The sequence below is a fragment of the Nycticebus coucang genome, chromosome 3 (assembly GCF_027406575.1).
Source record: "Nycticebus coucang isolate mNycCou1 chromosome 3, mNycCou1.pri, whole genome shotgun sequence".
Taxonomy (NCBI): domain Eukaryota; kingdom Metazoa; phylum Chordata; class Mammalia; order Primates; family Lorisidae; genus Nycticebus; species Nycticebus coucang.
This window is the reverse complement of record NC_069782.1, coordinates 79,559,962-79,587,431: the sequence shown is the minus strand read 5'-3', so window position 1 is coordinate 79,587,431 and position 27,470 is coordinate 79,559,962. Positions and strand designations below refer to the sequence as shown.

The following is a 27,470-nucleotide window of genomic DNA, read 5'->3' as shown; positions in this document are numbered from 1 at the left end:
GAAAGGGAAACCACCCTTAGTCCCCGCCCCTTCATTGCTTAATTCACTGAGTAAATTAGGGTGAAGGGTGTGTGCAGAGATAAGGCGAGGAAGCTCTGAGCTGTTACCCAAGGTTGTGCAAGGTCTATTACAAGATAAGGTAGTAAAGGACGAAAATAAATCTGAGGGAGGAAAGCTGTATTCAGAATGTCCATCGAAACTGTGGGGAGTGGTCCCAGAGCAAGACTTTCTTTTATGGACAAGAACCCTTTGAGGAATATAGAAATGAGACATCAGATCCCAAATGTGAGAACGCACACAGGCCTTGCTGAAAATGCAGGACCTCAAGGACCAAGAAATAAAATTAAGAGCCACCAAGATCAAAACACAGATTACTTAAGAAGGACTGGCAGTTCAACCACCAGTACAGCTGTTATTGACACCAGTGATGTGTCTCCAGGATGTCTCAAAAACGTTATCTGGCCACATAGAATTCTGTAACTAACTGTACAGTTATTCAGGGATGAGCATAAAATAAAGATATTTTCAGATGCGCAAAGTGTAATTTATCACCCACACGAGCTTGGTGAAAGCAATAAAAAATATATTTTATAAAGATAGAAACTGAACTCAGATGAAAGAGTGAGTTTCAAGAAACAAGAGTGAGCAAAACAACTGAAAAATCATTCTGATTAAGCTGTAAGTATATATAGAAAACAACAGTCACCAATTTGGAAGGAAGAAGGGTCAGGTAGGAAGAATCTCAGAGAGGGTAAAGCTTTTCTCAGAAAGTTTATCTAAGCCAGTGGGGAGTTCTTGAGACATCAGAGGAATTTGAGATTTCCTACATATGGGCCTGCCTTTGTATCCCTGCTGGGCGTGGTCATTGGTAGAAGAAACCTGTAAGGGATCTTTCTGTGAATGTGATGGTGCAGGGTCGATTCCCAGGACACCCTCTCCAATACCCCAATATCAGAGATCAGAGTATGTACCGTTTCATGGCTCTCACAAAGTAATGGACTTACCTTACCATTTAAAGCCACAATATGTCAGTTAAAGAAAAAAATCTAGCTTAAATCTAGAAGAGTTGAATGTAAAAGGATGAAAAAAGATATGGCAGGGATGGCCCGGGGGACAAACTGAAAGAATCTGTAGCTAATATTAAGTCTTCCAATCTTTTAACATGTGATCTCTCCATTTATCTGCGTCTTAATTTCTTTTAACAATGTTTTGTGGTTTCTGTGTATTTTTGCTTCCTTGGTTAAATTTCTTTCTAGGTGTTTGGTTCTGTTTGATATTATTATAAATGGAATTATTTCCTTTTTGGATTGTTCATTGTTAGTGTATAGAAATGCAACTGATTTTCTATTTAATTTTGTATCCTGCAACTTTGCTGAATTTATTAACTCACATATATATTATATAATATACATATTCCACTATATATAATGGAATATATATAGTGGAATCTTTAGACTTTTTATACATAAGATCATATTATTCAAGAATAAAAGGCAATTTTACCTTTCCATTTTAGGTGCCTTGTATTTCTTTTTCTTTCTTAATTACTCTGACTGAAACTTCTAATATTGTATTGAATGGAAGTGATGCAAGTAAGCATCTAAAGGATAGAGAATAGGGTTAAAACTGCTGGGCACTAGGGACAGAGTGATCTTGGAAAAAGCCAAGCATCACTGCTGGCCCTGAGTACTAAAAACAATACTCACCAGACACAGCATACTGTCTCAGCACTAAGTCATATTGAGCAGTGATAAGAAAAAGGCAAGACAGAAGTGCAGTAAAAAGAACGTGTTCAGAGTTCAATCACACAGTGGAAGATAAACTCCTTGTTTCTTTGAAGTTTTTTACTGTGTTGTATTTTCTCATACCTGAGACTTCAATAAAAGCCAGTGAGGAACATTGGGAGAGGCAGCACACTCGTCTCTGTGTGGAGGGCTTGCTGGTGTTGGCCTCCCCAGATCCCTCAGTTCAATGCAAATGGATTGAGTAGGTGTTATTCATTTGCACTGAGTCACACTAACAGGCATTCTTATATTGCTCTTGATCTGATGAGAAAAGCTTTAGTCTTCGCCATTCAGTATTTTAGCTGTGGGCTTTTCATATATAGCCTTTATCATGTTGAGAGAGTTTTCAAGTTTGAGTGTTTTTATCAAGAAAGGGTGTCTAGTTTTATCAAATGCTTTTTCTGCATCATTTAAGATGATCATGTAGTTTTCTTCATTCTGTCAGTTAAATCTGTAACACTGATTTTTGTACATAGAGCTATCTTTGCATTGTGAAACTAAATCAAACTTGGTCACAGTATAAAAACCTATTATATGCAGCCTAATTCTGCTTAATAATATTTTCTTGAGAATTTTTGCATCAATAGTCGTAAGGGATATTGGTTTGTAGTTTTCTTATCTTGTAGTATCTTTTCATGGCTCTGGTGTAAGAATAATCCTGGCCTTATAGAATGAATTGGGGAGGATTATATTATTTTCAAATTTTTGTTAAGAGTTTCAGAAGGATTGGTGTTAACTCTCCTTTAAATGCTTGATAGAATTCACCAGTGAAGTCATCTGGTCCTTGGCTATTCTTTTTTGGGAAGTTGTTGATTACTAATTCAATTTCCTTACTATTTACAGATCTATTTACATTTTCTGTTTCTTCATGATTCGTTTTTTTTTTGGTTGTGTGTTTCTGGGAAATAACCTATTTAATCTAGGCTAACTAATCTTTTTTGGCATAGAAATGCTCATAGTATTCTCTTATAATCCTTTTTTATATCTGTAAATTTGGTAGTAGTATTTCCACTTTCATTTTCTTATTGTAGTAGTTTGAGTCATCCCTCTTATCTAACTCAATCAAGATAAAGTTTTGTCAATTTTGTTGATCTTTTCAAAGAACTCTTGATTTCATTAATATTTACCTATTTTCTATTCTTTATCTTATCTCTGATATAATTTTTATTAGTTTTGTCTTTTACTGGCTTTGGGTGGAGTCATCGTCGTTGTCTTTTTTTTTTTGAGACAGAGCCTCAAGCTTCACCCTGGGTAGAGTGCCATGGCAACACAGCTCACAGCAACCTCCAACTCTTGGGCTCAAGCAATTCTCCTGCCTCTGCCTCCCAAGTAGCTGGGACTATAGGCACCCACCACAATGCCCGGCTATTTTTTGGTTGCAGCCGTCATTATTGTTTGGCAGGCCCAGGCTGGATTCGAACCCGCCAGCTCAGATGTATGTGGCTGGCGCCTTAGCTGCTTGAGCCACTGGCACCGAGCCACAAATATCATTCTTAATGTGTTTGATTACAACTATAAATTTTCCTCTTAGCACTGATTTCACTGCATCCTGTAGTAGTTTTATGTGATGTTTTCATATTCATTTATCTCAAGGTATTTCCTGATTTTCCTTAAGATTTTTTTTTTGACCCATTGATAATTTGGGAGTTTAAAAAATTAATTTCCACATATTTATCAATTTTCATGTTTTCCTTTTACTATTGATTTCCACTTCCATTTAATTGTAATTGGAAAAGATACTGCATGTGATTTCAGACTTCAGATTTTTTTTAAGACTTGCTTTGTGGTCCAACATGATCTGTCTTGGAGAATATTCCACGTGCACTTGAGAAAACTGTGAATTCTGCTGTTCTCAGATAGTGCTCCTTACGTAATTGTTAGGTATGGATGTTTTATGGTATTGTTAAAGGTCTCTGTTTGTTTACATTCTGTCTGGTTGTATCCATGATTCAAAGTGGGGTGTTGAATTTTCTAATGTTATTGCAGAACTATAAATCTCTTCCTTTAATTCTTTCATTTTTTTGCTTCATAAATTTTGGAGCTCTAAGTTTTGGTGCACATCTGTTTTTAATTATTTTACCTTTGTGATGAATTGACCCTTTTTATCCATATGCAGTGTCCTTCTTCGTCTCATAAAAATTTATTATTCAAAGTCCATTTAGTCTAATATTAGTACAATGACTCTTTTTGGTTTCTGTTGATTTGGAATATCTTTTTTTGTTGTTTCACTTTCAACCTATTTGTCTTTTTAGTTCTAAAGTGAGTGTCTTATTGATAGATAACACACAGTTAGATCATTGTCTTTTTTCCTTGATTGTAAATCCATTCTGCCAGTCCCTGGTTTTGGATTAGAGAGTTTAATTCATTTACATTTAAAGTTCTTACTGATGGAGAAATAACTTATCTTTGCCATTTTGGCATTTTTTTTCTATATCTCTTCTGGCTTTTTATTTCCCTTTTCCCCCATATTTGAGCATGGGATACGTGCTTGGGACCCCCAGATAGCTTCAAGGGGCACCAGAAAAAGGATGCTGCTCTGTGGGCTGGAGGAGGCTTGGGCTGTGTGTGTTCTGCACTGTGGCTTCTGGAAAGAGACCTGAGTGGCCCTGAAGGGAGAAGAAACAAGTGCATGTGGAAGGACCCTGGTGGGTGGCCAGAGTGACAGTAGGGCTGGGCTGGGTAGGGCCTGGTGTAGTGTCCCCTGGGCATGCCAGGTCCTGGGTGCTTCCCCTGGGCTGAACTCACAGAGCTGCCCCCTTGGATGGTCTCTGCCTACAGCATGAAGTGGCCTTCAAGATCCACACTGTGCTTAGCATTGCCCTGCTGGCTCAGCCTGTCACATTGCATTAGCCTGACCCTGGGGCCCCCTTTGCCTATTCCAGTTCTGCCACCAGAACCAGTCCTTCCTGCCCTAGCCCTGTCAGCTTTAACAGTGGCTGGCAGGCTGCATCCCCGAGCCAGCCTGGGGACCATTGCTCAGCTGCCCTCATGTACAGCCTTCAGGGTGCTCCTCCCAGCCTTTGGTCTTTTTGTTTCAGGAAGTCACAGAGCCCTAGTGCTCTAAGTAAGTCTTGCCTCTTCCTTTGGCAGGATAAACAGGAGAGGGGCATAGAGTCAGGGCCAGGAGTCTGGGGCTGTGGGCGATGGGTGCAGGCCTGGGGGCTTAGCAGGTGAGCTTTCCCATGCTCATTCTTCCCTGGTGAAGAACACGTGTCCAATAGGAGGGGGCCCTGGGGTCAGGGTTAGGTTAGAGCAGGGGTGGTGATGCTGGCCCATTTTAGGCCCTGGCTGGCAGCTGCACATCTCTGGGTTGAGGTTAGGGTTTGGGTTTGGGTCAGGAGGATAGGAAAGCTGGTCCCTTGGGAGGGGCTGGCTGGCAGTTGCATATCCCTGGGAAGCTCTCACAGTCACCACGGATGGTCCAGGCAGAACTCTTGGTGATGACCCAGAGGCCTGTGTTCCCTGAGACAGGGATGAGCTCAGAAGGCCATGAAATCTGCCCAAAGTCACAGTGAGGAATGAGCAGGCCATAGCTCTTGCTTGGCGCCCTCTCCTGTCCGGGTACCTCTGTACAGTGGACAGTGGCTCAGGCACATGTTGGCAGCCATATTTTAGGAGTCAAACCTGTCTATCTCAATCTCTCCTATTATATATTTTTTTTCCAGAAAACAAATAAGGGTCTTGAAAGACTGCAGAGTGACCATCGCTGGCCCAGGGTGTCCCCCTGAGATCACGTGTTTGTGCTCCTCCTGGTTCTTGGCAAACATGAGGGGCTGGCCCTACAGTTGGGTTGTGGGAAAGGAAAAGAGGAAGCCCAGGGCCTGAGAGAACAGCTGGTTTCCCCCTTGGGGGCTCACCTTGGTCCTCCTTCTCTTGTCCAGTGTCCCCTCCTACTGACTTGTATCCCAGGACTATGTCTCAGATGGTGCAAAAGGCCATGTAGGGCCCAGCTGACCCCTTGCACCCCATGTCTTGGGGCTATAGCTCTTGTCAGGAAGCCTGGTGGGGAAGGTGGCAGGTGTCACAGGAACCCCTGCCCAGGGGCTCTGACATGGAGGTCTGAACCCCTGGGCCCAGTGCTGCCAGGAGGAGTGCCCCTGGTGGTTAGGCCAGGCAGCCTGCTAGGAAGGGCCTGGACCCCCTCAGCACTCACCCACCCATCCCGGTCTGTATAATGGGTCCTGGGCTGAAGCCCTTCTCACTCTAGGAGTGTCTGGGTGGCAGGTGCTCGGGTCTGGGCAGCCTCTCCCCAGGAAATGAGGGGTGGGCAGCACCTGGCTGTGTCCTAAAGTGGGCAGTGATATGGCACTGGCAGCCTGGGGTGGTCCTGGAGCTTCTGGAGGTCAGACCTGGTGCCCATGCCGACCTGGCCACTCCTGGCTTCTCCTGCAGACACCAGGGTTTCCATTGTGATTAACCTTCTGAACTGCTTATTGGCAAAGCCAGACATGTTTCAGGAGACGGAGAAGGAAGTGAGTCCAGGCCATCATTATATGCAGTGTTTGCTCTGCATATTTTGGTTATTTATACTCAAGGCCTGTTTTCTCTTAGGCTGTCAAGTCTTGGAGCCTGGGGTCAACTGTGTACACCATGGGTATAGGCCAATATGAGAATGAGCAGGTGATTCTGAACAGATAAGTAGGTGTCAGTCTTGAGCCCAGCTGGGGAAAGGTGTCTAAGGCAACCACCCAGAAGATGCCCTTCTAACCTGTCCTCAAGGGGGCACCAACAGCCACTGCAGACGGGATTAACAGGATGTTCTATAAACCCCCTCCCACAGCAGAGGGGAGGGTGGAAAGTTCCCACTCACTGACAGTGAGCTGCTGACAGAGCTAGGGGCTGGCCCTAAGTGTCTACTACTTACTGTCCTCATGGAATGAGGACAAGACACTGTCTCCTGGTCCTGGGGACCTGGTGCATCCTAACCCCCAGCTGGGTCTCCAAGCCCCTCCTCTGTAGATTAAAGTGATTGCAGACATCCTGCAACAAGTGTCTAAGGTAGACCACGGCTACTCCCTCTGCCATGTGCATGATTTAGTTGACAAAGTGAGTGGGATGCTGTGAGCAGGGCACTGTGACCGGGCACCTCTGTCCCTGACCCTCCTTCCCTCTGTTCCAGCTCACTTCAAAGACTTGTATTAAGGCCATATCTGTGAAGCCTTCTCCTGCATGTGTTGGAGATAAGCACAGAGCAATCTCTGCTTGGGCAGAAATGTCTGTGCCTATGTGTGGGGTGGCTACAGGGGTGTGGTTTCTGTGTGTCTGTCTGATGTGTGCAGGGGTGTGTGTGTCTACGTGGGATGTGTTTTGTAGTGTGTGCGAGGTTTGTGTGTGCTGTACATGTGGGGGTGGATTTTGTGTGTAGTGGTGTGTGTCTTTGTGGTATATGCTGTGTGTGTGTTGTATTTGTGCACAGATAACGTGTGGTGAATATGGATTGTGTATGTGGAGTTGTGAGTATAGGGGTGTGTATGGTGTGTGGGTGCAATGCGTGGCTGGTTGATGGGGAGATGTTACACTGTGTATGTGGTACATGTTGATTTTCTGTGGAGGGTGTGTGTGTTATATTGTGTGTGGTGTTTTTGTGCCATTGTGTGCATGTGGTAATGTGTATATAGGTCTGTGTGCAGTGAGTGTGTTTGGTGTGTATGTGATGTGTGCTGTGCTGTGTGTGTGTATGAAGTATATGTGTGGTTTGTGGAGGAGCTGTGAGCTGGGTATGTATGGTGTATGGGGATGTGTGGGTCTAGTGGCAGTGTGTGGTATCTATGTGACATGTGGCCAAGGTATACAGTAAACCCTCCAGAGTTGACCACCTCCCTATGGTGACCACCTCCTAAGGTGACCTAATTTTCACAGACCAGACATGCACCACAGTGCGTATCAGTACAGCAGGCCTAGTTCCTGACGTTGACCGCCTCTGCATGATGACCAGTTTATCACAGTCCCTTGGGTGGTCAGTTTACAGGGTTTCTACTGGGTATGGTGTGGGATTTGTGTGTGTGTGATATGTGATATGATGGTGTGTACAGGTGTGTATTTGATGTGTGTTTGATATATGAGTGGTTTCTGATGTGTGGGGTAATGTCACTGTGTATGTGTTTTTTGTGTGTAGTGTCTTGTGTATTTGTGTGTTCTTCTGTGGTGGTTTGAGTGTGTAGTAATGTGTGTGTCTATAGGTCTGTGTCTGGTGTGTTTGGTGTGTATGTGATATGGTTTGTTGGGGTGTCCCTGTGTGTGGTCCACAGGCTTGTGCAGTGAGTATATATAAGTGTGGGGGGCAGATGCTGGGGGTGATGGCATAGGTGTGTGTGTGTGCAATTACTGTTTATCTCTTAATAGTAAGCTTAATGAATTGTGATTCTTTATAAAGGAAGAAATAACAAGCTGCCACTGAAACACTAGTTACCAGAACCGAGCAGTGCATAAACAGGCCACTAGGCAAGAGCTGTCAGGGCTCAGTCCAGAGCCCAGGCTGATTCAGGATCTGAGATATGTCTGTCACCCTATTGACAATGGGGAGGTGGAGGTGGGAGGAGAAACAAGGCAGTTATCTCAGTGGGTGAAAAGAAGGAATCGGGCACAGTCCTACAGCCCATATTTCACTGGGAACTGGGACCTGTGCAGCCTGCCACAGGCGTCCACATGGATTCTTCTTTAACTTTTTATTTAAATATATTCAACTATCTTTGCATTCTAGGGATAAATTCCACATGATCATGGTGAATGATACTTTTGATGTGCTTCAGAATTATTTGCTGGAATTTTGTTGAACATTTGCATCTATATTCATCTATAATTTTCTTTTTCTACAGTGTTTTGTCTGGCGTTGGTATCAGGGTGATACTGGTGACATGAAGTTAGTTTGGAAGTATTCTAAATCTACTGCAGGAAGTGTAGAAGGAAAAAAAGAATTAGGAAGTTTTTTTAAAGCGGGTACTAAACAATCCTCCAGATCTCTTCATAAGGATGTCTTCATAGAAACTCTACACAGGAGAACATGAAGCTCCACCAGCTACCTTCAATTGACATAGATATGCAAGAGCCTCAGATCATAAAGAGTTTCATGTCTGTGGCATAAATGCATTGATGGAGCACACTCTCAGAATTATAATGTACCTATAAAAGCTATAGAGAATAAATCACAAGGAAGAATCATAACAATGTGCAGCATATATTTATTAATTTAAATTAAAAGCAGAAATGAGGAGTACATATTAACAAATATATGTGTGTATAGATATACACACAAATAACAAATGTATGTGTGTGGTATCTGTATACATAGAAATCAGGGAAAGGGAGTGGAAGGGTATAGTAAATAAATGGTGCCTCAAATGTGAACACACTGAGGCTCCAAGCCCCAGTCACAGGTCAGTTTCCTCTTGGCCTTGAGGGTGTTGCTGGCCTACTCAAATGGAGGCTCTAGCTCCCAAGACAGATTGTGGCTGTAGGACAGAGAGGCACCTGGTGTGAGGCCACCAGGAGTCAAAACTTGGGTCTCTCTCCCAGGGCCGATCTGGCAGGCCTGGACTCCTGGAGCCCCAGCAGTCACCATGAAACAGGGCCTGATAAGTGACCAGGGAACCATGGCCATAGGTTGCAGCTGCCCACAAGACAGAGTCCTGAACAGAGATACAAAAAAGGTCCTCCTACCCTCTGCCAACCTTATAGGCCCTCATAGTTTGGAACCAGGACCCAAATTTTTGTTCAGTTCAAACCAGAAGTATCAGCAGCCACCTGGAGCAGCTGTAGCTGCTGGAGAATCTTGATGGTCTAGAACCAGAGAGAAGGACGGATCCTGACAGGGCCTAGGTAGAAGATTCTGAAAGGGCCTTGGGGGTGGGGAGGGCAAAGGGCCACTCTTTGGGGTTTTTCTCTGGAGAGGTTCCCTTCTCCCCTCCAATCCTATGGAATCCCAGCCTGTCCTCAGAGTTGGATATAAACTGTTCTTTCTCCAGGAATTGCTTTTTATTCTGGTCTTGCATGCTTCATGGGGATGGGCTCCTCCTTCTCTGTATGTCAAACCCTCCTGAGAAATCTAAGATGCAGAGGATGGAGCTGGGGAATGTCCTCCCAGGGGCATCTCTGACTCCTTCTCATGTTCCCTAGACAGATGTCTCCAGGTGTGCACTTTCCCCCTTTTTGTCATGTCAGCACATTTTCCTGCAAGGCACAGCCAATGCCCAGGAGAGAGGTCCCCTACCCATGACTCCCCCTTCCCCACACTGCCATGCTTCACGTCATCCAGGGCCACCTGGCCAGGGGACATTCACAGAATAGCACTTGGACCCAAATCATTCTCTGGCGGTGGAGGAGTGGGTGTGGGAACTGAGGCTCAGGGGCCTTCTGTTCCAACCCTCTCTGATGACAGGCAGAGACACTGAGACCTTGCACAAAAAGACGGTTTGGAGCCATGTAGGTGCTGCCTGAGTGTGGAGGGGCCAATTTCACTCTCCTCCCATGGGCACCACCTGAGTGAGAGCCTTGGGCAGCTCCGCAGTCAGGCAGCTCTGCAGTTTCTGCCTTAGGAGCAGGGAATAAAGGCTGATGTGGGGCCTTCATCACTCAGAGGTCACTTGGGCTGACGTCCAGGTCACAGGGCTGGCTCTGAGGCTCTCATGGGAGGAGGTCTGCTGAGTGCTGAGTTCTCAGGACTTAGTCCAAGGATGTCTCCCCCCAACCTCAGGATCCTGGTCCCCAGTGTGCTGGCCCCAGGCTCTCATATCCATGTCATTTTTCTTATTTTCTTTTTATTAAGTCATATATACCTAGATCATGAATACATTTATGCCTTTGTGGGATTCAATGTGTTGATTATTTGTACAAATTAGAGTGCTTACATCCTACTAATTACCATAGCTGGATGATGCCTTGTGTCACTGGGGTGATAGCAGTGATAAACACCTATCTTCTGGTGGCCAGCCCAGTCAGGTTTCGTGAGCCAGCACTAAGACAAATGGGCCAGAGCGGGGAGGGTGGGGAATGGGCAGGAAGGAGCCATTCCCAAAATACAAGAGACATGAAGCACACGAGAGACAAAGATGGATGGAGAGAACTGGAACGGTTAAGACTGCAGCCAGCACTGAACCATGAAAACAGCTTTATTATGTAGCATCTCAACAAAGTCACTTACTTAAACAAAGTTCCTTACTAGAGAAAAATTGACCTGAATCTAGTACATGGAGTAAAGACTGACTTTAGGAAAAGCTATGTGATTTCCTGCAAAAGATAAAAAGGAAAGTATGCAGGGGCCACATGACTTCTGGCAGAGGAGAAAAGGATGTTGCTGTTCAAGGAGGAGAAGCAGTTGGGGGTCGTTCCTTGAATATCTCCCCAGGTTGTGGGGGCCTTGCCACCTCACAACCCATACTCCACAATTCTGTCCCCTGAAATCTCATCACTCCTGTCTCCTGGATTCCTACTCAGGTCTCCCACTTGGAGCAGACAGAGACATTCAGCTGCCTCCTTCAATTCTCTCCCTCTCTTTCCCCTGGCTGCATCCTGGGCTACTGAGCCCCCTGGGTTGTTCACATGTCACAATGTCTTGTGGTCCCTGGCTCCACCCTTCCCCACATGTACTCTGAGCCCAGCTCTTCTAGGCCCTTGCCCTGGTCCCTCTGATGGGGGCTTTTCAGGCACTGGCTGCAGGAGGGAGGGCCTAGGAGGAGGCCCCTGCTCTGCTGATGGGGAGGCCCCAGCTTGGAGGGAGATCTAGTCCTCTGCCCCTCCCCACCACAGACACACTCACTTTCTTCTACCTCCGCTGCCTCATCTGGGCTCTCTGGGGGTTCCTTTCCAGGGTGGCCAGCTTGGAGATCCCCAGCTGCCAAGGTCAGGACAAGATCAGTGAAATCACCCTCCCCTCACCCAGCTACACCCAGGCCCCTGACCTCGCATCTTGGATACCTGGTCTGAGTCAGCTGGTGCAGTGCTACAGTCACTTCAGTGAGCTCTGGGTCTAGACCCACTGTATCCTACACCCACTTGTTATGTCACTTTGGGCATGCAGCCCAGCTTCCCTGAGACTATTTCTCATCTGGAAAATGTCACTGGAACCATACCTCTACCTCATAAGGTGTCCTGAGGACTGAGTGTCATATAGCTATCATTATGGCTATCATCATCATCATCAATATGAGAAAGGGCCAGGAACAGATTCTCCAGATTCTCCTGTCCCTTCAGCCTCAGCATCTTAAGAGGCCTTCACAACAGGCTTATCACTCTAAAATTTTCTAAAATAAAAGGCCCCAAGAGGGCAGTGGCCAGCCCAGGGCATCTCCAGGAGAGGCTGGCTCCACCCCTATCTGGAGACCCTGCCCCAGCTGTCATCGCCCCAGGCTGTCTTGGGGGTGCCTGGTTGAATGGCTCCTTCCTGCCCCAGCCACACTGGATCTCTGCCCCACAAGCCACACCAAAGACTTCACAATTCTAATAAGGGATTTCACACAGAAGCGTCTCTTCCTCCATTCAGGAAGTGTCCCCTCAGGTGTCATCTCTGATAAGGCAGAGTCTTCCCAGCTTACTGAGTAGGTGAGTTTTCTTCCTCATTGACAGGGAAAGTTCAGAGCTCTGTGTGGAAGGATCTACTAGGAATGCATTAGTCCTCGAGATCTTTCTCACATCATCTGGAGCACATGCCACTGCTATGGGGGCCCAGGGCTGAGAGTCCTGATGTGGTAGATTAGCAATATCTGTAGAGAGTGGGTGGGGAGTCACAGCAGATATGTCTATCCTCATTTTGCCCACTGGGACCCAGGCCTGGGCAGCCCAGGTGGCCCCTGGTCTGTAGGGTTTCTCTGTTGTCCTCATCCCTGGTGTAGGCAGGGGACAGAGGTATCGTGCACACAGGACAGGCAGGGGCCTGGCTTCCTGATGAATTGCTGGCTAGTTTGGAGAAAGAAGGAAGCGCCACCTACTATGTCTGGTGGAAACTCCATGAGCAGAGGGACCAGCATGGGAGCTGGAACTCTGCTACCTCCACACCTCATCCCTGATGAACAGCCCAGCAGCTATTACCATGGCCAGAGCCTCCTGCCCACACCCGACCTGCCCGTGGACAGACACTTGTCTCTTCTGTTAGTCCTGACTGGACAGGACTGCCAACTGGTATTTTTCCAGTAAACTTTCAGTGAGAAATTAACCACAAAACACCTGGCCCATACCCCTTTCAATTTCACCTCTCTTCTTGCCCCCTAAATATTTTCCCCTCACTCCCAGCACCCCCTTTACCTTTATCAGCTCTTCCCCGGTTGTGCCATCTTGTGCACAGAGGTGTTTACAAGCTCTGGAGCTTTTGCTATGCAGAGGGGAAAGAAAGAAGGATAAATGAAGGAATAATGGGGAGGAGAGTGAGTTCACATTCTTTTAATTTGGAATGCAAAAGATCCAAACTGCTAGGATTTGAGTTTCTTCTGGGTTTCTGGGGCTCCATAGAACTGGACAGGGAGTCGTCCTGCAGGTCACCTGGCCCAGCCCCATTTCAACTGGGCAGCTCTGATTCTCAGTGTAGATTTGCTGTGTAGTAGACACATGAATGTTCCAATGTGGCAATAATCCATGCTCCACAGCTGAGGAAACTTAGTCCTAAGTTAGACATGGCCTAAGATCCCGGGGGCTAAGAGACCTTGCCCACCAGCCCATCCCTGCACCTAGAGTCCTGGCCTCTCAGTCCCTCCCGAGGTCATTGAGGGAGAATGACCAGACCTGGGGGAGGTGCTGGGTGCACCACAGGAGCCTGAGGCCCACCCACCTGGATACTGCCACCCACCTTTTCTTGAGTCAGTAGATGGGGGTCCACTCCAGAGCATAAGAAGATGAATAGTCTTTCAGGCTGATGCACTCTGGGCAGGGAAGAGAATGAACCGTGAGGTGGAGGGTTGGAGCCCCACTGTCCCAGCTGCAGCCCCTTCTGGGTAGACAGAGGCCTAGGGAGCCCCATGTGGGTAATCTGGGCCCCAACGAGCTTCACGCTCGGGGAGGAGGATTTTAGTTCCATCCAAGGTAGGAGTCTAGGGAGAAAGTGAGGACTACTACTGCACAGGGATGATAAGGTCAGTTCGCCCCTGACAGGAAGGGCTAGGGACTGTGCAGGCTCTCAGACTCCATTCAGCAACCCTGAGATCTGATGGAGGAGAAAAGGAGTGTCCTGGGCCCTCCCACAGCTTACCCTGGCCACCTGGATCCAGTGTTCCATCACCCCAGCCCTGTCTTGGGCCTTCATGGTGTGGTCCCCCACGCAGATGGTGATTATAAAATATGCCACACTGTAAAAGTAGGTAAGGGTGGCACAGACTGTGGGTGCCACCTGCTCCTTATCTGTCCTCTCCCAGTCAATCCAAATAGAGCCCAGACTCTCCCAGGGCAACACCTTCTTGAACTACTCCTGGGGAGGAAGAGAGAGGCACATGGACACTGCCCAGCCCAGCTCCCAGTTTGAAGTCACCCTCTTTTTCAGGCAGGTGGCTGTGTTCTGAGCTTTGGAATTGGCTCTCCAAGACTAGTAGGAGCCCTGGGTTTCACTCCCAGCTCACTGAGGGCACCACACGCATAGACCCCAGACAAGGTGTGGAAAAGGGTATGGCATGTTCCGCCAGGCAGTCTTCACTGACCTCACACTCCTACAGGTGGCTCAGCCCTGTGCTTCCTGAGGCCACATCTTCTGTCACCTGCTTGGCCCTGTGGGACTTCTTTCCTTTCAGGCACACATTCTCTGTGACAGCTACAACCAGAGGCTCAATGCAGGTGTCTGATCTGAAATGGAGTATGCATCAGGTGTCTAATAATTACTGAGGCTGGTGAGGCCTTCTGGGTAGATGGCTGAGAAACCTGCTCAGTGGATTCCTCCTGCACCACGTGGTTCAGGTCTCTGCCCTGTGCTCTTTCCCCTCCCATCTGCCATGTACAGCACTGCGTGCAGCTGTGTCACACAGGGACAGGGACAGAATCTATAGGAAGAACCTTACCTAGGTGGCATGGTTGATAAGATGTGGAGCAAGGTTGGACCAGAACGTTGGCCTCTGGTCAGGGAAGGGGGTCTTAGCAGCTGTTCACATGTCCATCAGAGTCATCTGGTCTGCTAGCCACTTGGGAGTGAAGGCTGTAATGGGAGGCAGTTCCTCTCTGGGCTGCTTATTCTCATTCACAGCACAGGGATGGTAGGGCCCTGGAGCTGACTCTGGTTGTAGCTCTGGTGCTGTCACTGGAGATGGCTCTGTCCCAGGTGCTGGAGCTGCCTGTGGCCCTGGCTCAGGTGCTGGCTTCAGATACGTTGGCAGACCCAGGGCTGCAGGGATCCCTGGCTCCAGAGCAGGCCTCAGCTCTGCCGGATACACTGGAGCTTGATCTAGGGCCAGCACTGGACATGCCTGTCACCAGCATCTGTCACTCCCTCCTGGGTTATCCAAACACAACATTACCTCCCCACATTGAAGGAATTTCAACCCCAAACTTCACCCTTGGAAAGTTGACCGACTGTGGCCACCTCACCCCTCTACATCTGTCCTGATGGGACCAGTTGATCCAGTTGGGCAAGACAGTGTGCACATGATGCCCCAGGTGTGATGTGGACAGGGTGATCCACACCCTGTGAAGTTCAGAGGCTGGCAGGAATCCACGGGGTATCTGTCTGGCCAGGTGATGGAGATGGAAGAGGTGTTTTCTGGGGGTGGCAGGTGGAAGCTGAGTCAGAGGCCTGGCCTTTCCTCCCACACCCTTCCCAGGACATTCCTGTGTGGTTCTGGGTCACTGGGCCTGTACCTCCTGTCTAGAGGACAGGCTGACCCCCCCCCCCCAGCTGTCTCTGTTGCCTTGGCAGGGGCAGAACTGATCATGGATCAGAAATGGACACACCACATGGGGCTCGGCTTCCCACTGCCATTGTCACCCCCAGGGCCACTGCATGGACCTCCACACCCCTGGGCACTCGGTACTGTGACTGGGGGCTGGACTGTGAGTAGGTTGCTCATCATGACTCCAGTCTGGGCCCCCTGGTGCTGGGGTCAGAAAGTGGGTGTGGGGTGGAGGACACAGGCAGAGCTGGGAAGTGACTGTGCTGCGGATGGGTTCCTCAGGGCCAGCTCCGAGCTCGGTCTCTCCTCTCTCTGCAGGGACCTGGGACCCCACCCACAGCTCTTTCTGAGTCATTTCTTCTCTGAAATCCCCAGACCTCAGCCCTCTCATGGGATTCTTAAGGTGTGTGAAACCTGGGTTTTGTCTTCTCTGGACATGGTCCAGAGTCCCTGTACTCTGAGGAACAGGGGATTCTTTCATTGGACCCCAAATGCATCGCTTTTGAGTTGGTGCTGGGGGGGTGTGATCCTGATCAGAATCTGAGATTTGCCTCTATCTCTGAACATGCCGGGAGGTCCTCCAGGAGGAGGACGTGACCTCCTGGTGTCTGCTCTGACTTTCTGACTCCCTAAGTAGAACTGAGGCCCGAGGACTGTCATCTGCTTTGTTCATTAAATTAATCCAAGTGTCTAGAAAGTGCCTGCACAGAACAGCTGGTTAATGAATGACCCCGACAGAGCCTTCCCAGGTGTCGGAGTATTCCGGGGACTCTTGTCCAACACCAGGAAACACTGTTCTCTCAAGGACAGAGACCAGCTGGAAGGAAACTCTAACCACTAAAAGTGGGACCAGGTTTGCTCTCTCTGTGCTTTTCCAGAGTGTGGGCTACTGAGATGTGAGGCTGAGGGTGCCTTCTGTGGGGAGACAGAAAGATGATAAATGTGAACAGCCACAGCACGCCCTACAGCCTCTCCACAGAGCCAGGAGCGAGGGGCCCACCTGCCACCTCTTACACCATGTAGTCCTCACCAAAACCTTATGAAGTTCATCATCTGACCGCTCCACTTTTCAAAGGAGTAAAGTGAAGATCAAGGGAGCTACAATGACAGTCACAGACACAGCTGGTAGGTGGCAGTCAGCACTGTGCCCTAGATACTTCCCTGCTGAACAGCTGCTCCAAGAACCATGGGACAGTGCTGAAGTCCAGGTAAGAGCCCTGGGAGGAGGTGAAGGAGAAGATGGTTCGACCCAGGAAGGCTGGAACCCCGGAGCTCACCAGCATCTCCCTTGTGCCTGGCTGGGGGTCCACATCAGCATGGAATCATTTCCATACCAAAGAGGGACACACAGTGATCTTGAACCTCTAAAGGTTTGGGGTCTGAAGCTCAATGCAGGAAGTCCCAGCCCTTCAGAGACGTGTGCCTGTGGAAGTTGTGGATGTCCACAGCGGAAATAATTCTACAATTTTTTTAGTAAAATGTGATGGGTATGAAGGGCTGCATGAAACCACTGACACCTTCACAGTTTCTTCAGGGGGTTTTGTCAGGCAGAGAAACAGTGCCCTGCACAGACAGCCTGTATGAAGAACATTATCCCAGTGAGTCCCCAAACGGTCCTCACTGTAGGGTTGGGAAAACACCAGCTCTGGGATATCACATGGCTGTCACCAGTGCATGGGTCAGAGCTGAGGACCTCTCGGTGACGACTGTATGAAATTCCCCCTAAGACACAGCCTGTTCTAACACAGGAGAGGGGCTTAGAGAAGCCTCACTTCCTCCCCTCTATAGAGACTGTGCACAGGGCCAGGCATCCTAGGAGAGCCCTTTCTGCTGAGAACAGCACAAGTGTCTGTCTTTTTTACCTTAAAGGGAGTCTTGAGAAACAGCCTCAGCAACCCCAAGCCTGGCAAAGTGGCAAGTGCTGGGGGACCCCAGGGTGGGAGAAAGTCTATCACGGGGGCATGGGTCTCAGCAGATGTCTCAGGGGACAGAAAACCCAAACAGCTATTAAGCCACTGAAAGGTGACACGTGCCAGTTGCAAAACTGAAAATGGAAGCAATGATGTGATTGTATTTGCCACATAGACCTAGATTGGAAAAAAAAATAAACATTAACGACCAGGGAGTCTGGCTATAGAGGAGCAGCTATATTCAGAGACTGCTGGTGACATGTTCCTGCCACAGTGTGTCTAGAAATTGGTCTGGTCACAGACAATAAAGTTATCCACATGCAGCCTGTTACCCAGCACCCCCTTCCGGGGAGCCTGCCTTAGTACATGTCATGGGCTGAAATTCACACATTCATGTCTCACTCCCCTGAGCTTCAGAGCACGACTGCATTTGGGCCACGTTCCTTAAAGGGGTTACTGAAGCTAAGTGGCCCGAATGTTACATGACTGGAGTCCTCAGAAAAGGAGGCGCTAAGGACATGGAGAGGCACAAAGAAGACCCTGTGAACGTGGAGATAGAAGGCGGCCACAGAAGCCAAGGAGAGAGGCCTCAGACCTCCCCAGCCGGCAGCTTGATGTGGAACTTCCAGCCTCCAAAACTGAGAGACGGTAAATTTCTGTTGACAGAGCCCTTCAGCCTTGGGGCTGAGTTTTGCCGGACCCAACAAACTGTCCCAGCCTATTGGGACACACAGCATGTTCCCCGTAGCACAGCTGATTTGTGAAATAGGCCTGTGCCGGGGCGGGGGGTGGTGCCTGTGTCTCAAGGAATAGGGCGCCGGTCCCATATGCCGGAGGTGGTGGGTTCAAACCCAGCCAGGGCCAAAAAAAAAAAAAAAAGAAATAGGCCTGTGCCCTGTCAGGCTCCACCAGCATTGAAAGGCCTCCCTGAGGGAAAAGGACCAAGACCCGAGGGCACAGCTCCTGCCCCCGTGGGGGTACAAGGAGTTGTTCCCTTTGTGGACAAGTGCATAGCGCAGCTCCACCTCCCTTTATGTGTAACTCCCTCCCTTTTTGCATACCTCCTCTAGTTGTAGTGTTGGCTGTTAAGTCTTGGCAGGGCACTGAGCTGTCTGCCTGCTATGGGAGACCCCTCGGGCAGTAGTTAAAGCAGCCAACAGTAGCCATATATAAAACTATCCCTGGCCTCCTGTAAAGTGAAAACAACAGGAAGCATTTTCTCTGATATCCCCACAAGTATGTGAGCAGGGATGTTTCATCTTATCAAGTAGCGTGGACAAATGGAGGCCAGGTTCCTTGGGAGGGGGCAGTGTGTCACTCAAGTGGTAAAGCTGCCTGAGGACAGAGCCTGGGACATCTCTCTGTTTGAGTCTTGGTCCTGGGTCTCCCCTAGTCTTCTCAGATCTCTGTCTGTAGAGACCCCTCTATCCCCATGCTCACCCCAGTCCAGCACCTGCCCAGTGCACCTGCCCTTCATCCAAAAAAGTGAGATGGAGTCATCAAATGGCTCCTCACTGGTCTCCTGAACGGAGCTCTGCAAAGGGAGGGCCCAGAAGCTGGGCTGAGAGGCACATGGCTGCCTTGTGCTCTCCACTGGGAACTCCCATTAGAGATTCTGCTCCCCAGAAGAGGCACAGAGGAACACCTGTACAGACCTCCATCCAGGGAGGAAGCCAGATGACAGCTTGAACTCTTGGGAATGACATTTGAGTAGACAAACTTGGTCCTTAACACTCAGCTTTCTGTCCCACCAGCCAAGACCTGGGGTATGAAACTGACAGCCCCACTAGGATTCCAACACCTGACAACCTGCTCCTATTCAGTAGGGATGCTCTTGTCTCTTACTCCCCCAAACATGGTGATAGGGAAGGATGTGGAGCTGCCCAGATGGGATCACAGGTGAGGCCATGCCTGGAAGGGCCTCCCTGGGGCTGCCCCATGTTACCTGTAGGTGCCCCCTTGCCAGATTGCCAGATGCATGGGGGTGGGGGTTGAAGGGTGAGCCAACATCAGCAATGTCGGATAAGGCTGCCACTTTGGGCGAACCTGAAGTGAGAACCATGAGAAGCGGAGACACAGCAGGAGAACATCTTGCTCTCTTGAGCATCTCTTACCAAGTGATCTGGACACAGGGCTGTATCTAGAACGTAGGTGCCTGGTTACCAGGGTTCTAAGTGCTGTTGGGGTCTGTCACCAAGGAAGTTAGGTCATTTTTTCAAGTTTCCATCACTGGCTGCTCAGCCCCTCCCCAATCAACTTCTCACCTGTACACTATTATACAAACACAGACCTTCGGTCCTTGGTCCCCCATTCTGAGGAGACAGGGCTGGGTCACAAGCTCCTTTTCCTCACTGTGTCTGTGACCTTGACAAATCCTTGTGTGTTTCAGGGCCGTCCCAGCCTCACCACATGCACAGTGGGGATCGAGCTATCCTCTACTTTCTAGGTAATTCATCAGGTGTGTATGAGATAAATTTACAATACTCATAGTGTGTTGTCACTATAGATAACACATAGATTTAGGGGTGGAAGAATTACAAGAAGGGTTGGAGACAGAGCATTTAATGGCACCAGTTAATGGAGTTACGTTAAATGCCCACTAGCTGTTTGAAACAGCTACAAATATAAAGAGTTAAAGTGTTTTGAACTCTTTGGAAAAGTTGGTGTAACATTTCTGTACTGAGATGTCAAATTTTCTTTTTTTTTTTTGAGATGTCAAATTTTCAAATGACAAAAAAAAATTTAAATCATAAGGAAATTATTTAGTAAAAATTCAAGGCTAAAAGTAAATATTAAAACTAAACCAAGAACACCATAACAAATAGAATACCCCACCCTTAAGAATTAGGTAAATAAATGCAATCAACCTTGCCCCCCTTATATTTCTCTTAGAAAAGCCCTCAGCCCTGAACACAGGGTCTCCTACACAAAGACATGCAGCCTGATTTGCAGATCAGCCTCTGGGATCTTACACTGGCCTCAGAAGTTTAAAAAGAAAAATGAAGTTAGGTAGTCAGACAACTATCAATACTATGTCCAAATGAATGAGAACGTCTTGGCTTTGGTATGACTACAAAAATATACCTAGTAATTGCTTAAGAGAGCACTGGCCTGGAGAGAAGCAGGTGAGTGGGGGGGGGAGCACACAAATCCCCCAGGGAGAGGTAAAATAAATAAGGGGGCACATCCACCCCAAACACTGTATATACTTCCAGAGGCAGATGCCTCCAACAACACCACACACAGCTTGATTTGCAGATCAGCCTCTGGGATCTGGACCAAACCTTTTCCAAAGTATCACTGGCAGGAAATAGTTTGAACTTGGAAATTCACAGGGTACCCTGGGGTCTAGTGAGGGACAAAGACTTTTTGGAATAAGAAGGGCTACCTGGGCTGAAAGGCAGCCTCCTCTTACTCCAGGAACTTCAAAGTCTGTCTTCCCCTGTAGTTTGGCTTTTATCAATCACAGACAAGAGGGCTCCCTCTGCCCCTGGTCACCACAGAGTCCTGTCAGAAGGATTCAACTGCTGATTTTTCACCCCTGGGGTGACTAAATCAAAAATGAATTCTTCTGGGAATAGTCACGTAATTTACTGTGCCGTGTCCTGAGTCTGCTGACATCTTCCCCAATTTCCACTAGGTCATGATTAAGGGTTGTGAGGGGACTTGAGTAGAAGGCAGTGGCAGGTGGGGTCAAAACCACGTCTAAGCATGGCCTCCAGTAGCCTCAAAAGTCGCAGAGGAGAGGAGGCAAAAGTGCCCAGACCTTAGTCTTCAAATAAGCGTTACTTCACAAAAGCACAAAGGAGACACAACAGACAAGGGAGGAGAAAAGGCAACTCGTTGCTGCTTCCGGGTGGAACCCCCGCTGGGTATCAGCACAACCCTTTGTGATAAAAACCAACTTTGGCATACTGTTTGGAGGACAAGGAAGATGATCCTTAAAAAAAAAAAAAAGAAAATAGAAAAGAAAAAAGAAAGAACGAAATCACTCTCCTACAGTAAAAGACACTAGATATATATCAATCAATTTCCATCTCAGGGCTGTAGATGACAACCATTACCCACCCGACAAGTGATGTTACACATGTGATAGTGATGACTCCAGCTAGAGAAGTCCCTCCTCAGCCCTCACAGCAAAGACCACCGAGGATAGAGCAAAGGCAAAGCCTCTGGGTACCGTGGGCGTGGTTCAGAGCAGCAAACCTCACGGTCATGGGGATGGGGGGCAGAAAAGAACCACAGATCACCCAGGCAACTTTTGATAACAGTATCAATTTATCCTGTTTTCTAAATAAGACTCCAACACCAAAAAGAAAAAAAGGGATAAAAAGGGATTTCTAAGTTAAAACAAAAATCTGTCTGTACAAGTCTTTACTCTTGAATCATTTTTGGTCTCTGAGGACTTTGGAGGTGATTTATTTGTCACTGTGAATTGGGCTCCCCAGCTTGCTTCGGGGTATGTATGTCAAGAGACAACAGAAAGAGAATCACCACCGGAGACCAAGGGAATCACAAAGATTTCCTCGGATGTGTAAGGTCTACTGAGATGCCAACATTTGCTATCAGTGAAATCTCTCTTTTAAACACCCTGAGTTGGCAACTAGAGTACAGAAAACCCTACTGTCTGTCACCCAGTGAATCACTTTGGGAATGAGGGGAGGGAACAGGGAATGTAGGGAAGGTTGTTTCATAAAGACCCACTAGGGAGAGTGTGGGTTCAGGAGCAGCTATAGCAGAGCTTCCCTTGTCTCCAATTTGGGCCACATCTCCTGGAATGCTGTAGGTGGCTTGCTGCTGAACACTGAGGTTCCACAGGGTTGGAAGGGCCAATGTGTGATAATGGCTTCAGCCAGGAGAGTGAAATCTGAATTATTCAGGAGACTATACAGATTGGTGACTATTGAGCTCCCAATCTCATCTCCCTACCTGGGGGAGATTACCCAGCTGATCAGCCTGGGGCACACACCACTTCTATCTATTTGGGAACAGAGGAGGGAGAAATTTCAAATGAAAACTTTTGAAATGACCACTTCTTTTTTTTTTTTTTTTTGTAGAGACAGAGTCTCGCTGTACCGCCCTCGGGTAGAGTGCTGTGGCGTCACACGGCTCACAGCAACCTCTAACTCTTGGGCTTACGCGATTCTCCTGCCTCAGCCTCCCAAGCAGCTGGGACTACAGGCGCCCGCCACAACGCCCAGCTATTTTTTTGTTGCAGTTTGGCCGGGGCTGGGTTTGAACCCGCCACCCTCAGCATATGGGGCCGGCGCCCTACTCACTGAGCCACAGGCGCCGCCCTGAAATGACCACTTCTTATTCCAGCTTAAGCTAGAACAAATGGGTCTGAATAAATTGCCTGCATTAAATAGCATTTAAAATACAGTAACTTTAACACATTATCAACATGAGAAGCCCCTTGCCCCTTACCCCATTTACTTCAGTGCACATTGTGTACCAGGCAATTTTTCCTATTATTCAGCCAATGGAATGGATGACATGAGCCAGCTGTTACACAAGGCTTTTATCCCTCTGAGAAGGCTGAGAGCCAGGAGAATTGATCTCCACCTTCCAGGACCTCTGCCCCAAGCTTGAGGGGAAACAGTGAATTGGGCTTGACCAAAGTAGCTGCAGTGTTCTACTAGTCAGATTCAAAACATGAAAATGCCCTCTAGAATGTAGCTCCTCCTGTTCCTCTCAAAGGTGGAAAGACTTAAAGTTAATTAATAGAAAGAGCTGCTCCTTCAAACTCAAAGCAGACTTTAAAAAAGAGAGACAAGAATGGAAAAGCAAGTGTCCAATGTACTCAATTTTATTATGAAGCCAGTAATTATCTAACAAACACCTACATAGGGAAACACTTAATTCTATTCAAGTTGGGGGAGGGAAATTGAGGGGGCAGAGGAAGGGGACTGGTGTGTTCCCACGTAAGGGACACAAGGTAGGGGTGTATGGCACACTTTTCAGGAGCAGAACTCTTCCTAACAAATTCAAAAATCATGATCTGGTTGTTTGTACCCTCACAGTGACCTGAAATTAAAAAAAGAAAGAAAAAAAAGTGAGAGACAAAGTATAAGATAAAACTCAAGAAATAAAAAGGAAAGTAAATCAAACCCCCAGTATTCTTGTGGGTAAAATGGTCCCATAGTGACTGATGTCTCGAAGAAGTTGAGGCACAAAAGACTGACAAAAGGATGAAGGTGGCTGGCCACAAAAGTTCCTTGAGAACCCATGACAGTGTCCCATTTCCAAGGCCAGATAGCTTGTCCCAGCAAATTAAAAATTTTCTATAAAAACAAAACAAAACAAAAACAAAAACCATTCCAGAAAAAGTGTCCCTAGCAGAAGAACACTGCAGACAGTGAAGCTGCTGATGCCGGTGGATCACAGCCCAACAGAAGCTGGCCTAGGTAGGTCCTCATTGGCTCTGATGGAGCAACTCTCACAGCTCAGATTCTGCTTGTCCTTTGATTCCAGATAGATGGCTCGACTCCTGGTACCATCCTTTATCATACTTCGTACAGTTTGCCATCTTTTATCATACACAGTATAGTTTGCCATCTTCTATTCAAGCTTCAACGCTCGGTGTTGAAGACGTACCAGGTGTGCTGGGCAGGTGTTCAGGAGATGATGGGGATGCTGGTCTTTTGGGTGACTTAAGCTTATTTAATGTTCTCAGCTTGTCCATGATCAAACAGTTTAGTTGGAAAGGAGCAGGTTTCCTCCTCTTGTCTAGGATGGGACAAGATCATAGGGTCACCTCCAAAACTTTCTGGTCATGATAGGCTTCATTCCAGTGAGTGCCACTGTTAAGCCTTTTCATTTTCAATCATTTTCTTCTAGCTCAGCAATCAGGGTCTGTTTCAGCTCAGCCTTCTTGTCTTCAAATTCTTTCACTGCTGCTTTCTTCCTTTTTTTTTGTGGGGGGGGGAATCATTAACAGAAATGAAACAATAAGTATTTGTTTTATTAACTTATTAATTTAATAATAATGTTTTAGTTAACTTATTAATTTGTTTTATTATTTGTTTTATACTAGGCTTAGCCTAGTAATAGTACCATGGTTAGAGTCTAACCTGCTTTACCAAGCCATAATTTTACAGTTTATTAAGCAAACAAGCAATCAAATAACTCTCATCCATTCACCTGATACAATCTTTTTATACACAGTAAGTCCCTTTTGGAACAGCTGAAAAAAATCTTTTAATAAAAGCTTCAAAGATTAGCTTATGAACTCAAATTTAAATTTCACCAGTTAAATTAGGTCAAATGAAAGGAACTCAGAATAGTTGCTGCCCAATCAGAGCCCATTATTTGTAAGTCATCCATCCCCTCACCCTTAAAAATGCCTCTTTGACTCAATGATTGAAAACCTATGTGTAACAAAGTGAAAGAATTAATTTCTATTCTTCAACCACTCAATCGCAGATTTTCAAAGAAAAACCCATCTATGGAATACTTACCAAAGTCACAAAGGAAAATTAAAGTCCGCATAGTTATGAATCAGCTTTGTTCCACTACAACTAGGTTGCATAAAATTACATCAATTGGATCTGTACACACTCTAGAACTGATCAGGACAAAGTTTAGCATAGAAAAGCTGTAAGAAATAGGTTCCTAACTACAGGAGTTGCAAAATTCAAAAGGGTATGAAAAAAACCCTAAATTTGAGACCCCTCCCTTTATTGTTCAAAGAAAAAACTTTCTGTAAAAATATGTACAATTTTTACCGACAAATACGTTTACAAGTTGTTTTTGTCTTAAAAACTGAGGGTATTTCATAACTGTAACTAACTATTAGGACTTAAATCAAGTATTCTTGGCCATTGGTCGGCTAATAAACTAAGAATCATTCAAACAAAGCTAAGGTACAATAGGTATGAAAGTCCTGAACGCTCGAACTGTCTATTCTTCAAGAATTATACTTGGAAAGCCTACTAGGAAAAGCTGTCCTTCACTCTCTGTTGTACAGCACTGAGGCTCTAGTCACAGTCCTACCACTTGTAGCTTAAATCCACTTTTATACAGGTCACTGGCATTGTTAGTGCTTCTCTTTTAACACTGTAGGAAATTAACAAATTTGTGGGCATATTTAATGAATTCTATGGCTAGCCCAACGACTGGCCACACTCCTGTTCTTTTCACCTTGCTGTCTTCACTAAATCTAAAAGTCCTCCTCCATGGCCTGTTTGCTTGTTGCTGAACTCAACTTTGCTTCTTTCAGAAAGTGACTCTTCAATCAAGGAGGACCACTTTCTCCATGTATTTATTCTTGTAAGTCACATTCCTCTTGCCACTTCCTTTTCTGGGTAGGCTACTCTTGCAAGTTACATACAGCCTAGGGCAGCTTAAGTCCAACTTCATAAATGCATTTGATTTCACAGATGAATGTGGTTCTGGTGGCTGTTGTTGGTTAGGAGTCAATTATTGCACTTACAAGGCTATCTTATTAGATAGGCCAAACCAGCTCCTACTCCATCAACACCTGCAAAAGCCCGCAGCACATTTCTGATACCGCCTTCTGGGTCCTCTGCATGGAAGAACTCCACAAACCCACCCCAGCCTCTTTGTTTGACTAGCCAGTCCCGTGTTGTTCTTACAAGAACGTCTGTGATACTTTCTGCTAATGGTTCCAGGCAGCTTTCTTGGTTTTTGCTCTTTGGCCACAAAGGCACTAAAAGAAATTAGAGTCACAATCCTGCCCCAGTTTGTTACACCGTCACTGAAAACATGGACAATCACTTGAGACACAGATTTGACATCCTCTTCATTTCTGATGTCCGGATTCCCAAGCATGCTGTGGAAGGCTGTCTCGTGGTTGCATGCACCCGGTCCCCGTTGGGGCGCAAGGTCTCCAGCACCTTCCTGCTGGTGGCTCCTGCCCTGCTCATGGGCTTTGCGTCCTTGGCGACGGTCTCCTGCTCCTGAAGGTACAGAGAGATGATCTCCAGCAACTGCTGGTATAACCCTGCTGGAGGCAGTGTCAAAGGAAGTGACCTGTCAGTGCTGGGGCCGTTACTGGTCTCCCTGAAAGGCAAGACTGCCGGCCACTCCCTGAGAGGCTCCGGCTCTTACCTATCCCCTCATCTTCGGGCGACATGATGGCATCCGCGGCAGGGGCTTCCATCTCCTCCCACGTGCTTTCTTTTCTTTAATGTAATTTTTTCTTCTTTTTTTCCTTTCTTTCTTTCTTTCTTTCTTTCTTTCTTTCTTTCTTTCTTTCTTTCTTTCTTTCTTTCTTTCTTTCTTTCTTTCTTTCTTTCTTTCTTTCTTTCTTTCTTTCTTTCTTTCTTTCTTTTTTTTTTTTTTTTTTTGCAGTTTTTTGACTGGGGCTGGGTTTGAACCCACCACCTCCATCATATGGGGCCGGTGCCCTACCCCTCTGAGCCACAGGCACCACCTTAATGTAATTTCTTTTCACTTTTCAGGTTCCAGCTGTGGAAAAGTTTGGCATTTCTACCCTCCCTTTGTATTGCTGATCTGGAATTTTAATTCTTTTGTGATATTCCTGCCATGGGCCATCCTGTAGCTGTTGCTGCTGGGTCTTGAGAGAAGCCTGATATATCTGCTCCTTCATTTCTATGGGAAGCTCCTCAGCCTTTGCCAGGTCAGTTTCAGTAGCGTTTTTGGTGTCTTCATCTGTATCATGGCCCAGAGAGCTATCCTTGGTGCCCTCTAGCTCTGTCCCCCTCGGGGTAATACTCAGCAGCCCCTGATGCACTCCAGCCAATTTGGGAGCCCAGAGCCGACAACCCCGTTGAACTCCTGTCACCTCTGGCCACTGCTCAGCCAGTCTCTAGCAGACCCGGGCCTTCAGGAGCTAAGGACTCCAGATCTGCCTATCAGGGCCAGAGAGATCCCCAACTTGAAGAGCGGGAGCCAGCCACCCCTTTCCTGGCTTCTCCATGAAAGCCTGTGTTCAACTTCTTTGAGGAATTATCATTCCTGCCATCAATGAACAGGGTTCTAATTTTTTCACTTCTTTGCCA

At 47.1% G+C, this 27,470-nt stretch overlaps 2 pseudogenes; both read right to left on the bottom strand.

The window, feature by feature from the left end:
* Positions 1 to 23,865: 23,865 nt before the first annotated feature.
* On the bottom strand, positions 23,866 to 25,520 carry LOC128581039 (sin3 histone deacetylase corepressor complex component SDS3-like; annotated as a pseudogene).
* Positions 25,521 to 25,829: 309 nt separating this feature from the next.
* On the bottom strand, positions 25,830 to 26,608 carry LOC128581917 (induced myeloid leukemia cell differentiation protein Mcl-1-like; annotated as a pseudogene).
* Positions 26,609 to 27,470: the final 862 nt, after the last annotated feature.